Below are 15034 nucleotides of genomic sequence, written 5' to 3'. Positions count from 1 at the left end.
CTATGGCTCTACTGTATTTGAAAAAATGAAAATTGATTTTGTTAAAAGGGACGTGGGGGGATGTTACCCTATCTATGGCTCTACTGTATTTGAAAAATTGAAAATTGATTTTGTTAAAAGGGACGTGGGGGGATGTTACCCTATCTATGCCTCTACTGTATTTGAAAAATTGAAAATTGGTTTTGTTAAAAGGGACGTGGGGGGATGTTACCCTATCTATGGCTCTACTGTATTTGAAAAATTGAAAATTGATTTTGTTAAAAGGGACGTGGGGGGATGTTACCCTATCTATGGCTCTACTGTATTTGAAAAATTGAAAATTGATTTTGTTAAAACGGACGTGGGGGGATGTTACCCTATCTATGGCTCTACTGTATGTGTTATATATCTGTATAATTATTTTTCAATATCACCCCAAAAAAAGGACAAATGGAATTTCCTTTTTTATTCTGGAAAGCCTTATATGTAATATATAGAGGATATTTGCTTGTTTTGAATGAATATGGAATATATCTCACTGAGAAGTGAGAAAATTTCAAATATTTTCACGAGCGCGTAGCGCGAGTTAAAATGTGAAAATTTTCTCACTTCTCAGTGAGATATATTCCATATTCACGAAAAACAAAACCAATTTTGTTTTTATTTTATACTGAAATACGTTGAGAAGTGCATTTTGCAACAATTTTAATCTCAGCGAGGGAAACACACGCGCGTAAACAGGCATGACGTCAGACGTGTTGTGACATTAGAAAGACGCACACAACATAAAGTTCCATTTTATTTTATTTTTTGCTGCATAACGTTATGAAATTCTCATTAAGTAAAACAACTTGAAACGAGAAATATACTATACTGAACAAAGTGCGACTACAATTTTCATCCTATTTTCAGCAAATAATTTAAGATTTATACACAATGTATGAGGGCAGAGCTATATCTCTCACAGTGTGAAAATATAGATTTCATATTTTGACAGTGTGAGTGATGAGATATAAAAAATATTTAACAGATAGAATACAGTATTTCATTAGTTAGCATATTTTTTTTTAGTTTCAAGTTTATTTAACTTAATATACTTAATGGGCTATGCTTTGCTATGCTTTGCTTTTGTCATCATGTCATGCATTTTGCATTTTATTTACTAGCCGGTTTAAACGCTCTGCAGAGCTTATGTTGTTGTGATATCTGACTTTGAATAAATTTTACTTGACTTGACTTGAATCTTACTTGTAACCCAGGCCATTAACCAGAAGAGGACAAGACAGCTGGTTATTATGCCGCCGGGAAGGTATGTATAGCGTATGTTTATGTGATTTTATTCGTTGTCGTTGATACTTAATATGATAAATTGACCGTTATTGTATAGGTATATAGATAACTCATTAAATGGCGTTTCTCTCCAGCTCCTAAGACTGTACTATCACCTTACAATTGAATCGATTGCATCTATATTAAAATCATTATAAAATAGACACCTAATTACAAATCTACAAGAAACGGATTCGAAATATTAAGATATCTTTACTTCTTTTATCACTGGCATCATATACATGTAAATGTAGGAAAACACGCGACAGCTATACTACCGCATACTGATTAGACAAAACATAAAAAGGTGGGAACAAAAGATAGAAAACTTAAAATAAAACTATTTTGGATATTAAACACTTAAGCTGTAGGCAGCTGCGGCGTAGCTGCAATTTGCACAATGAAGATTTAGAGAAGACACAACAGTGGCTTCGACTGTATTGCTGAGATGTGTCTCATACGTCTTCATCTACATGTTATGTTATGTGTTGAAATTAAACACTGTTTTACGTATTTCTTGGAAAGAAATGTTAACAACACGTTTCATGGCAAATACTTGTTTTGACACCTTAAGAGTCGGACAATATTATAGAACGTTTCGAAAGGTGCCATTCAAATTGTAAGTATACAACTGACATTTTCCCGAAACAAACTTCTACAACTCGTAACTTATTTCTACCTGGAATTTATCACAAGCAGTTATAAAAAATAAAGTACACTTACGGTAACTTTTGGACATACATTGTATATCATCTCCGATCCAGTCACCAATTTTCGAGTAAATCTGTCTTTGGAAACTTTTGCGATTTAGTAAATGACACAAACCACAAGAAATGCACGAGCCTCGGTCTTTATACTGGGTCTTCCGCTGAAAATAGCTATTGTATAAAGTTGCTTTTGAACTCACTTTTTCCACATACATGTAGTTTGTTGTCTAAATCATGAAAACACTATTCCCGTCTGGAGAATATGAAAATAAATTCTCCTTCAGTAAAAATTGTTGATATTAGAACTTTGCCTATAAGATATAGCCGCATGAAAATGAAAAACACAAAATATTCTCAATAAATTCATTTTAACATTGGAATAAAAAAATCGTCCATTTGTGTTATACAGAATGAAAGCTGTTTTCATGCAATTAGCGATAGAAAACAACAAAAGAGACATTAGCGTTTCCAATAAATGTCTTACGGAATCATGTTCAGCTCATGTCGTGTGGCGTCCGACGCACGACACGACACGCGACAATATTATTCGACACGCGACACGACGGACGACAAGACGACACGACGTCGAGACATCGATGTCGCGCGTCATGTTGCATTGTCGTACGTCAAGTAGGCTACAATGTCGTATTGTCGTGCGTTGTAACGCGTAAACCTAAAATAGTTTACAACACGACAATAAGACACGGCGCACAACAATGCGACACGCATTGCGACATTAAATGTTTAGCGAGCGTCGTTTAATATTGTTGCGCGTCGTATCGTATTTCCCGCCTCAACATAGATGAGCCGACGGTCGACACACAACACGACGCGCGAAAACGCGATACGACATTCGACACACGGTACGAAGGGCGACAATACGCGTGTCGTGTCGCATTGTTGTGAATCATGTTGTATCATATTGTCGCGTCGTGCTGTGTGTCGATTGTCTACACTTCTAGGACATTCATATCTTAAACTAAAAAGAAACCACTTGAGAAGATTTTAATAACATGTTTAAAATTGTTTAAAAAGCTTAATAATTTTATTGTCAATTATCAACCGTTGTAAAAGTTGTATATATGCCATTTCGGGATAAAACCAACTTACCGAGATTCATCTGATTAAATTCATTATAATTAAGTTGATTACCGCCATGTTAGCAAGGTTAAAGTACAAGGTGTGAGCACAAGATTAACCTTCATAAGTTCGCGAATTCCTTTCACGGGTGCGGTTATATAAGACAAATTGAACTTTGTAAATCAACTGTGAGTTCGTGAAAAAGAATAGAATGAACTGTAACAGCAATTAAATGACGTCAGTAAAATTGTTTAAGTTTCGTGAGTTGCCTTTATTGACATATTGTATGTAATCCACGTATATATTTAAGGTTATCATTTGACGAGGACATGCATGTATTTTCAGTTCTGAGTTTATTGTATTATGATAGTACATATATGTATACTGGTTTATGATTTTATAATTATTATTTACCAGATTGTTTTTCTTTTCATCTATAAAATAAACGTTCAAAAGCGCTGTACAGACTACATATCACAGAATGATATGGACGCCCAATTCAACACAAAATACATATCAACATGAAATTTAACAGAGGTAGTTAGCTAAAACCAGGTTAGACTTTACATATTAATTATACTAGATATTTTAAAGAGCAATAAACAACAGTAAATAATTAAATAACTTCTATTGCACAGTCATACAACAGCTTGCTTTCCAGTGCAAAGTAAGTTTCCATAGCCCTTGAAGAAACAGTATGTGGTTTATCTTTTGAAAGCATCCAAACTTTTAGCGTCCCTAATGATAGCCGGAAGATTATTCCATAACTTCAGTACTATCTCCGTAGCTCACGGTTTTGCTTTTTGGAGCAACTGGTTGTTTTGAGTTGTTCTTGGATCTCAAATTTCTTGCTGGCCAAGATTTACCAAGATCGGTGATTGGTCATGCAGTGCTTTGAATATGTGAACTAGAATCTTAAAGTCCATTCTGTGAGTAACTGGTATCGCACGATGCACGACACGACGGGCGAAATTTCTTTTAAGATCGGTATAATGTGATCACAGTGCGATATTTTCGTTATGATTCGAGCTGTTGTGTTCTAAAGATTTGAGGTTTATTCAACGAGGACTTCGGAACACCATATAAAAGCGCATCGCAATTATCAATGCATGAAGTGACGAGAGAATTTACTAGCGATTTTGTAGTATCTGTATTTAAATATTATCTGATGTGGCCTATTTGACGCACTGGTTTTGACAATTCACTATTTAATTTAATGGTCACAGTTTGGTAGAGGTTGCTCAGATATGAAATCATCCATCATTCGAATGGTTTCCCTGCGGTACCAAGATGGTCGTTGAGGCGTTGCAATAGTGTCTTGTGGTCGATGGTATCGACACCAGCTAATAGGTCAAGTATCACTAATATTGTCAAATCATTTTTCTCGAGGGAGTTGAGAATATCATTTTGAACTTCCAGTAATGCAGTCTCAGTGGATGTTCTGTATGCAGACTGAGATTGTTCAAAGACAAGTGGCTTTCCAAACGAGCATCGACTACCTTTTCAAGTATTTTAGACATCACGTACCGGTATGTTAGAAACAGGTTTTTAGTTCTACAGAACATTTGCATCTAGATCTAACTTTTAGATGAGTGGTCTGATCAACGAACTTTTGAAGGATTTCGGTACATATGCTTTCTCCAAAGAATCATTTATTATTTTGGTGAGAGATGGTAGCAGTTCTTCTAAGCATTTTTTAAAAGCCATGTCGGAATTGGATCTAGTTCACATGATTTACTTGCAGATTTTGAAATAACGTTCTTTCACTCCATCCTGTGAGACTGGAGTAAGTTCAACAAGTTTATCTATTTGCGTGTCCGGAATTTCCTCGGTGATAACCGCGCCGGTTTGTAATTCTGTTTCTTACCTAATTTATTTCTTATTCTATCAATTTTATCGAAGAAGAAGTCGCTGAAATTTTGTGCTAGTTTTTTGGAAGAGGAAGGTTAAGCAGCATGGCCTCCTCGTCTCTACCAAGATGATTCTTTCTCACTTCGAATAATACAGGACTCTATCTTTTAAGAGTAGAAATTAACACGTGTTTGTTGCAGCAATTAATTCACAGAAGCATAATGGTTTCTATATATCCCATGATCTACTGTCAGATTTGTTTTTCTCCATTTGCATTCAAGTTTTCGTTTCAAATGTTTGGCTTCGTGTAGTTCTTTATTATACCATGGACATGTCGGTCTATGCACTATTGTTCTTATAAGCCAAGGGGTGTGTTGATCAACGAGTTATGTCCAACTGTTGTTTAATGATTCCACGTGCTCGTCAACATCAGAAATTGACATATTTGTGTTTAGAATCTCCAAAGAGTTTATTTTTTGTTTCCGAATGATTCAATGTCGGTGGATCTCAACTTTCGAAACGTAACAGATTCCTTATTTGAGCAGGTTTTTCTGCTCGAATATGAAATGTCACAGCAAAATGGTCACGTGATACCTTCCAATCAGAATCAGATAGTCCTGGGTCAGTAATTTCTGTATTTGATATAATATGTTCTGTTTATCTTGTGATAAGCACATCCACAGTATGTCCAACAACATGTACATTGTATTGGTCCTCGGACATGTTGTTCCATATCAATCTGTTGAATTTGGAAGCGTAACGATCCATAGGTATGTCCCAATGGAAGGTTATGTCAGCAACAATATAACTATTGGCTTGTTAATGTTTGCGTATTTTGAAAGAAACAGAGGTCACTCATGCTGAAGGAAGTCATTAAGGTGGTGGTCTGTATACGACTGAAAGACGCAAGGCAAGGAGTTCTTATTCAAAACAATATTACAATCAATGTGCTCAAACGTTGAGAAGTGTCCGTCAACAGAAGATGTCAGCATTTTGAATTCTATATTGGCCTTAGAAATAATAGCAACTCCACATCCATGCATTGTCCCGGGACGAGGGACTTGCTGACTACTGCATGTTTTTCAATGGTATTATCAATTAGAATAGAGAAAAGTGGAAACTTCACAGGTCGCTCAACACGTCAAAAACGAAAATGTTGCAGGCTCGGTTTGATTCAGCCACGTCTCTTTGATAGAAACAACGTCGAAATCGTTTGAAAGGATTACATCACAAAGGGGTATTGGTTTGTTTTTCACAGATTTTGGGTTTATAGAACATACCTTACGGGGTTTCTGACCTTTTGTTATGTTGAGAAATTCACATTTCATCTTTGTATTATAACTAATGTTATGTGTATTATTATTCCTATTTGAGAGACAGTGGAAAACTTTCTTATGGTAAAGTTTGCAAATTATTTTCATTGACTCCATTATTATTATCCCATGTCCTACTCACATGATTTTGACCACCTCTCTTGTCTCTTTTGTATTTTTGAATGCATAATTGTTTGATTTGTTCCATGACAATAGGACTAGGTCGACTACCCTGGGCAGTCACTGATTTTCCAATATTGTAAAAAATTGATCTTTCGCGAAATTCGTATTTTATTCGCATTGATATGTGTCCACTCATTATTGTATCCTTTTTTTTTTAGTTAACGTCACACCGACACATGATAGGTCATATGGCGACTTTCCAGCTTTAATGGAGGAGGAAGACCCCAGGTGCCCCTCCGTGCATTATTTCATCACGAGCGGGCACCTGGGTAGAACCAACGACCTTCCGTAAGCCAGCTGGATGGCTTCCTCACATGAAAAATTCAACGCGCCGAGTGAGGCTCGAACCCACATCGATGAGGGGCAGGTGATTTGAAGTTAACCACTCGGCCACGGAGGCCCCTACTCATTATTGCTATAGGTAAAATGTATATGTATAAAATGTCACAATATATACCATTTTTGCTTTTAAAATTCAAATTTCTCAAAAAGCGCAAAATGAATCCAAGTAGTAAACGCAAAATCCAATTCTGGCTATTTTCTGCTCACATCAGCCCAACTTCAACATTCTACATAGAGCAGAAACGCTGGAAAACAATCAAAATATAGGAGCGCAGAAATATGAAGCCTACATCTGGCGAAATACATATGACGGTTTCATATGTTCTTAAATGGATTCAAAGCGTGTCGGTTTTACCTAGTATTTCGTTCGAAAGACATCTTTAAGCGTTAGACAATAAAAATACACTGTCATTTTTTTCCTTCTAAAGACAATCATGGCTACTTTGACACTGCAATTTTTTTTTTTAATGCATTTGCTAAGATATTTCACTATAAAGCATAAAGTCTGCAAGCTTGAATAATATTAGTCAGCGGCGGCCGTGTTGACCGTTTTTAACGTTTTTTTTTTGTTACTATATATGGGATTAAAATATCTGGCTCGAGGGTACATGTGTGAGTAGTAAAGAGGCTCTGAAGAGTTACCACGAAACAGTTATCCGAGATCCAGATATTTTCGTTCGCATCTTCAACTAGCGAAAGATTCTGTTTCTTGCATACTGTATTCGTCAGTTACTAGAAGAAATAAAATGAAACGAACGTTTTTCTTAAAAGCACTATCTTATTATAGTAGCTTGTGTATTTACGCACATTCATTCACGCGAGTCCTCTTAAATCCCGGGTGAAAGCTGGAAAATCATGTCTGGCATGCAGGAAACGGCCTTGTTGTGCCTTCTAGCATTATGGCACTCTCGTGTCATAATTGCCCAAGGTTTAACTGATTATTTTGTTGTTACCTATATTAATGTATATGATAAATGATTTCAAGGCACATTCACACTAAATAGTTTGCCTCTTTTTCTCTACATAATTTCGAATGTCTGTGGTACACAACATGACCCTTTTGATACGTCTGTAACTAACATTATTTTGACGATCACAGAATTAAAATCGAAAGAAAAGCTGAGGTCACATTTATGCTAGACAAATAGTTTCAATCACAAAAACACACTTGTAACATCAGCTCATAAACGAAACCCCAAATTATAGTGGTGGTTCACAAAATAAGTTTTCAGGACAAATTCTGTAACGCAACTTTTTGTTAAATGTAAAACAAAATCCGTTTCTAAGGCACTCGTAATACATACAAAATTATATTAGCTCGATTCATAAAATTTGTTTAGAGAGAACGTAAAATAACAAACGAAATATACTTTTGTTTTACAAAAAAAAAAATAAAAAACTACTTTATCCAGAAAAAAATCACAAGACTATTGATCTGACACAGATTAAGATAATGAATTGTTCATATGTATGCATATATTACTAATTACTGAACAATGTTTTTCAAGTTGATCGTAGTGCGCAATTTGGAGATTGAGAATCTTTGTACATTTGTTTTCAGATAGCATAATGACAACATTATTGTTTTCTTTCAAGTCCCATTTTAGCTATAAACTTATAGTATGTCTACAAGTTAATTGTCCGCGAAGGAGAAGAATTCTATAAGACTTGTCTTCCATTCCTATCCTTTCCTAAATTACAATGTTCACTATATGACTATGTATCAATGTATATGTTTACTATTTGGGAATAAATATGTTAAATATGAGTAATATCCCAATACTTGGTACAACATTCATACGACGGTTCACATGGAACCTTTACTAATACACATGTTGCAATTCTATGAAAAGCAGCGTATGGTCCACAGTTAAAATAATGGGTTTTTCAAAAAAAATAAAAAAATAAAAAAAAATAATAAAAAACAAGCTGGAATTAAATTAGGGAGCCTGCATATTATAGAAACTGCCAAAAGGCAACATCATATCCAATAAGCGGGAGTATTAGAACCACCCAAGCCAATATGTTTAAAACTAAATCTTAAACAGTACACTTATAAAACATAAATGAGCCCTGCCACGAGAAAACCAACATAGTGGGTTTGCGACCAGCATGGATCCATGCTGCTCGCTTTAAAAGCCTATTGGAATTAGAGAAACTGTTAGCGAACAGCATGTATCGTGACCAGGCTTCGCGGATGCGCAGGCTGGTCTGAATCTATGCTGGTCGCAAACCCATTATGTTGGTTTTCTCACGGCGCGGCTCAAATGTCGTGATGAACGATCTAAACGCGTAGAAATAGCATAATGTCGTCGCTCTATCGTTAGTAAGAATAATAACACTGTGTAATATTTCTTTGCAACCCAAGTGCAACAATAATCTACAATGAGAATATCGGGCTTCGGCTTATGGTCTCGTGCTTTTAGTACAGAAAGTTGATTTCTTTCAAGGTGCAGAAAGTGATTTCTTTCCAGGAACAGAAACTGGATATTTTTCTAGGTTCTTGCTAGGTCATTATAAAATACATCTTATTGTCATGAAAGGAAATTACACAAAACTTAAAGAAACACATACAAGTGTGTTAATAGAGAGATATAGAATTGTTCCGAATATAAAGATATGGTTAATATTTTTGTAGGTCATATGTTTGCTCACTGGGATATATAAAACATTTCTTAAATGCGTTTCTTGTGCTTCGTTTGCAGTAAAAAAAAAGCCGAAAACGTAGGTCTGCAGTCTAGTTATTTATATATAAAACCAAACATGTATTTATATAGCTATTAAACCTTAAAGAGGCGGTTTCAATGTCCCACTATTGTCAATAAAATGGGAAGCTTATAAGATGAAAGGAAGCGGACGCATAATGCAAATAAAAACTCCTTGCCATATCAGTGTTTCATATGAGGAACATACATTGATGAGGGGAAGATAAAACTTGATTGTAGCTCAATGAGTTTAGATTATATATTCCATCAACTTAAGTACTTGCGAATAAAGTTTGCAGTTAATGGGCATGATTCGCTGTTGAAATTTTGTTTTGCCCTAAAATAGCTAGATAATCAAATGCAAAATATATTTATAGCTATAGATATATATAGTGAATTCCATAACAAATATTTGAACGAATGGTATAGACAATATGTCACATTTTTGTGCCCGTATGGTTCAAAATACACATTGAATCGTGCAAAAAGCAATGCGACTATGGAAAGTTTCGGGAAAAGTCAAATCGAAAGAGGTTATAGGAATGATATCTAACTGTAAAGATCAAACTAAAAGGAAAAGGCTAGTTTATAAAATGTAAAAATATATAACTATAGATATAAAGAGCGAATTCCATGACAGATCTTGTGAAAGTGCCATTAAGGATGTACGAGCGTTTTTTTCAGGGTATCCGCCATTTTGAAGATTGTTTTTTTGAATACTGCTTTCTTACAAAAGTTTTGCAAAATATTAATGCTAAATAATTAAATTATGGCTAATAATGTACTATTTAACCAAATAGATTCTTCTTTTTGCGAAAAGATTTTTTACCCTTATTTTTGGCTGGCATTTGCCTAAAATTGACGTAATATTTGCAATGGAGTAGGGGTAGGTAATTTCAAATATCTATTAAAGTAGATCAGGTTTGCTTTTGATATTTTCCCGACTGATGCATATAATGATAACCTATAATTAAAATACAAGTGTTCAAGATAGCACTTAATATAATCTAGAAAATGTAAATAAAAACAAAAAGAACAAAAAAGGTCAAAATTCACCAGTTTTTAACAGTTTTTTCTTAATAAAACTCTTAGATGCATGGAAACCCCAACTTTTTCTTTTCCATTTTGAAACAATTTTGTGTGTCATTAAAGCAACAGATTATCTTGAAAATCTTAGCGTCAGAATTTTTTGTACAACTAATTACGTTTTTTTTCATTGAAAATAATGTGGGTGGGGTAATTATGTCAACATGTAAAAATAAAAGAGATATGTTAGAAACATTTATGCTTATAAAATACTGACATCACCTTGAATTCATATTAACCTGTAAGACCTGAAATTCCTATAACATTAAGTGGATTATTGTATGTTTTATAAAGTACTACATTTTTTCAATTTTACAAAATTTCAGAAATGCTTAAACATTGGGTGAAGAAAATGCCCTATAAAATACTAACGAGTTCGATGACCTGTATTTTTATCTCTTGTTTGTCTTGGAAACATCTAATCTTCAAACTCACAGAGTATGAAAAAAATCTTAACGTCAGAAAAAATTCATTTCTACATCCTAAAGGCACGTCACGGCTGAGATATTTTAGCATTATTGCAATACACAGTTGGTATTAAAATTGTGTTTCCTGTGCAAATGCTCATTACATAAATCCTCAATATCTGTATGAAAAGTATGAAAATAAGGGCTGTGTTTTGTATGATTTCAACACTGCGAGTTGCTCTAATAAATGAAAATGACTGAAACAATAGGAATTCTTACGTGATTTTGATAGACAAAACGATAGTAAGGTAACAATATATTCTTTTTTTGTTTTAATTTATGAATTGTAAGCTACAAAATAGAATAGTCATTTTAAGAAAATCAAAGAACTGAATATTCTTCCTTTTTTAGGTATTCACCGGAAATTCAAAACATGATACCACCTTACCGCCAGATTAGATTCTTAAACAACGTAAGTTCTACCTTGCTATTAAGAACTCTCTTACATTACTTAAAGTACTGGAATGCTTTAAGTCGACAATTTCCTGGTGGTAACTGGAAGAATTTTTCTGGAAACATTGCCATGTCAAATTCGTATATAAATGACTTCAAAGACATGAAACCTGTAGCAATTTATGTGAAGAAGGTGAGGTCAAACGAAACTGTATATAATAGTTATTTATGGAAGACAATATACAAAGACAGAGTGATGTGGTTTGCCTTTGAATTGTGTCAGGTATTACATGTATTAAGTTGCCACAGTTATCAGGTTTGGTGACTGGATCAGAGATAACCTTGACTATTAACTTTACCAGTGTATTTGTTGATCAAATTGATATAAACAGGAGTAGAAGAAACAGTTTTGCTCAATACTATTTTGGAAAATAACTTGAGTCACACAGACTGCTTTATACACCAATGGAAAAAAAGATAGAAGTCCAACAAAGTAAGCCGCATCCACATTGAAACAATGTACTGAAACAAGTTTATAAGTGTGTACACAGCATATCTCGTATATATGTAAAACATTTAACTTTGTAAGTAGCATCCAGGCATGAGTTTTCCGAATTGTCTTCTTGAAAACGAGTTTCCGGGACAATGGAATTGCTCTTGTATGTCAGTCCGTCTGCCCATCTATTATTTCGTGTCCCGTCTATAACTTTGTTATTCATCTAGAATTTTATCATTTCATTTACTTGGCGCAAAGTTTTCTATAACGACACAACGTGTCTTGTGCAAAAACGGATCCCTACATTTAAGTTAAAGGTCACATTTTGAGGTCAAGCATGTCCAGCATGTAACTCAATAATTCGTCAAGGAGTTGAAATATTACTTGGCAAAACTATTTCCAAAAGTAATATGATGTGTTATGAACAACGCTCACACCCCTAGCTTACAGTTCAATGTCACACATTGAGGTCAAATATTAGCATACCATAAACAGGATCTGTTTTGTCTCTGTTTATAAATGTCCCCAATAATGACACGACTGGATCCCTAATCCAAAGGCCTAGGTCATAATTGAAGTCAAAGTTCAACAGGACCTTTTTCCTGTCCATTACTGAACTGTATTATCCATAGAGTAATTTAAAAAATACCTGACACAAAAGTTTCCCATTATTAGAAGATGTTCCATGCGCAATACTAAGATACCTAGCTAAACGGTTAAGTTAAAAGAGGTTGAGCATTTCGATCTTCACGCTCCTGCATTGAAAAGATTATCATTAAAACTTAAAACTGTCATCAATTTTTGTTTCTGAAATTATTACTAGGTCAGTAGGTTTGTCATCTAATATCATTTTCAGATCATCAAAAGTATATAGAACATTACTGATATAACTAAGAAATAAAATGTTGTTTTCTGGTGAGTTTGAATCAAATAAATTTTCACTTTCTTCATGATCTGTCAATTATTCAGTTTGAAAAATTACATTTAATTAATCTTGGAGCCAGTCCCCCTCCGGGTCAGGTTCCGGTAAGTAACTATAATTACATAGGGTTGCACCCCTTTGATCTGTAATAGAAATATTGGGAGAGTTGTTACTTTATATTGTTATTTTTATTACTACATGATTGTTGTTGAGAATGATTTGTTCCATTCTGTAGATTTATATTTGTGTTGTTTATCAGAAGGCAAGCCGGACAGAACCATTAAGAAGGGGATGTTTATTTTCTGGTAATTTCTACAGCTACGGCTTTAAAACTTGACCCACTGAGTAAATACTACTTGAGGAAATACTAAGTACTGGTCTTTGTTTGAAACATCTATGAAACATCTTCTTTCAGATTTATTCAAAGATTCCGCTTGACTGATTTAAGGGGCCCCTGGAGCTAGAAATAGAAAAGAATAAACTTCTCATGAACCACTTAATGGATCATCACCAACTTTGGTCTGTAGAATTCTAGTACGGTCCTGTCTCAGATTTGTTAAAATGGTTCCGCTTGAGTGATTTAGGAATCGTCAGAGCCAAAAAGAAAAAAAAAAACATTTACTCAACTTCTTCTCATGAACATTACCAAACTTCGTCTGTAGCGTCCTAGTAAGGTCCTTTCAGTTTGTTATAACATGAAACAGTGTATGTAACATTGTAATAATAAATTGATATCTGATTGTCAAATCTGATTATAAATTGATATCTGATTGATATAACATATACAATATAATGTAAAATTGTAATTATAAATTGATATCCGATTGATGAAATAGCCTCCATGAATTGATTAGATTTTCATATGATTCCTAATTTTATATGTTTTTCTTTATATTTATTTATTCATGTCTTCATTATACTTGAGATGCATGGCTGTTCACATCTATTACTCTAAAATATACCTTGATGGTGCATTGTATTGGAAATTGATTGAGGGGCTAGTTCTAATGCTAATGGCAATAAAACAGTAATAATCTGATTTGATGAGTACTTCCAAGGACTAATACCCTGAAGGTGATTACGGTCAGCCATTTATTTATTCATAAAGTGTAACTGATAGTTCATTTTGCAAGGAATTAACAGTTCGATTTCAGAACAATTTCGCACAATCTTTTCTTTGGCGATCCTCTACCTAAGTAAAGTTTTTAAAACAACATAGCCCGAACAGAAACACGTTTGAGTTGTGAGCCTCCGGTGAGCAACCTACTGTCACTATGGTCCTCTTTTTGTACTTTCATCTGAGGTTTCGTAATTTTGTAACTTAGTATTTGTAATGAACAACCTGCATATACCCACACACACATGTCCCCACATACCCGAATCCGTCCCTAAATATTACTGAATTATTGATAGTAATGTCCCTTATTCAACATTCCCAACATACTGTAAAATCATTTAATTTCGTGGGCATGAAATTTCGTGGTTTTGGTCAAACGGCAATTTCGTGGGGATATGAATTCGTGGATTTCAACTTTTGAACATAAAATGAATGGGAATTTTACTTGTTCGTTGGGATTAAATTTCGTGGATTGACTCAACCACGAAATCCACGAAAATTAGCCCCCACGAATATTAATGATTCCACAGTACTCTCTTTCCGCTCATTTACATTTATTTTTACATTCAGTTGTTCATTTACATTTATTTTCGCTTTCAGTTCAATTTCTTGATAATTAATTTTAGCATCCATCATTCAAAGTGTAACCCCTCACATATACATGTTCCCCTATTCTCCATCCCTGTATTTCATTTTAGTTCAGTATCCCTTATCCATATCGTCGCACCCGTAACATACCCTCTCCACTCACACTCCATCCCTGTACTTTTTTCTTTACTATCAGTTCAGTTTCTTGATACTGGATCTCGGTATTCCTCATCAACTTCCTGAAGACCGCTTCCACATACCTGCCCCCTATCTGCCGCTTGATATTTTATCTTGATATATATCATCAATATTGTGCAGACCCCAACTCTCCATTCCTCCCGGTGTATCTTATTTTTACATTCTGGTACATTATTCTCTTTTCCCGTCATTCCCCACTCTCATTTTTAAACCTTTCTTGTGTTTCTGAATATCGTTTTTAAAGGTACCCTCCCTCCCCGCATATACACTTTCAAAAT

The sequence above is a fragment of the Mercenaria mercenaria genome, unplaced genomic scaffold (genome assembly GCF_021730395.1).
Source record: "Mercenaria mercenaria strain notata unplaced genomic scaffold, MADL_Memer_1 contig_3227, whole genome shotgun sequence".
NCBI lineage: Eukaryota > Metazoa > Mollusca > Bivalvia > Venerida > Veneridae > Mercenaria > Mercenaria mercenaria.
The sequence above is the reverse complement of the archived record's forward strand: the minus strand, read 5'-3'. Positions refer to the sequence as shown.